A 504-nucleotide genomic window follows, 5' to 3' on the forward strand; every position below is an offset into this window, starting at 1 on the left:
TGCAAAAGATATCTGTAATAAATATCCACTAGATATGACATGGATGTCTAGCATTGGCTTAGATGTCCTATTCGTGAGATCTCAAGTCGTGGACATTTGCATATGTAGAGTATGTCTAATGTTTATTAGATGTTCACGGAAATCTAATATCAATCAAGAATATCGAATGGATATCTAATAATTATTATGTTTTGTGTGGAGTAATATTCCATCTTGATTAATTAAAAGTAATTAGTCATCTTATATTTTTCTCATCTAAAAAAATTCTTTGGTGCTTTTCAAAAAATGTATAATCTTATTTAAAAATATATATCCAAAAAATTGATAAACTTCTTGTACCAATCTAATATTTTAGGCAGCATGTTTCATTATTTGACAATTTTACATTACGCGGAAATATTTACAGTATTGTACATTTACATATATAGTTACAGTCAAAGTGTTAATTTAGTAAATGTATACGTTTACTAGTCTATATATATGTGTATATATATATATATATAT

This window comes from Atta colombica, unplaced genomic scaffold (genome assembly GCF_001594045.1).
Source record: "Atta colombica isolate Treedump-2 unplaced genomic scaffold, Acol1.0 scaffold123, whole genome shotgun sequence".
NCBI classification, from domain to species: domain Eukaryota; kingdom Metazoa; phylum Arthropoda; class Insecta; order Hymenoptera; family Formicidae; genus Atta; species Atta colombica.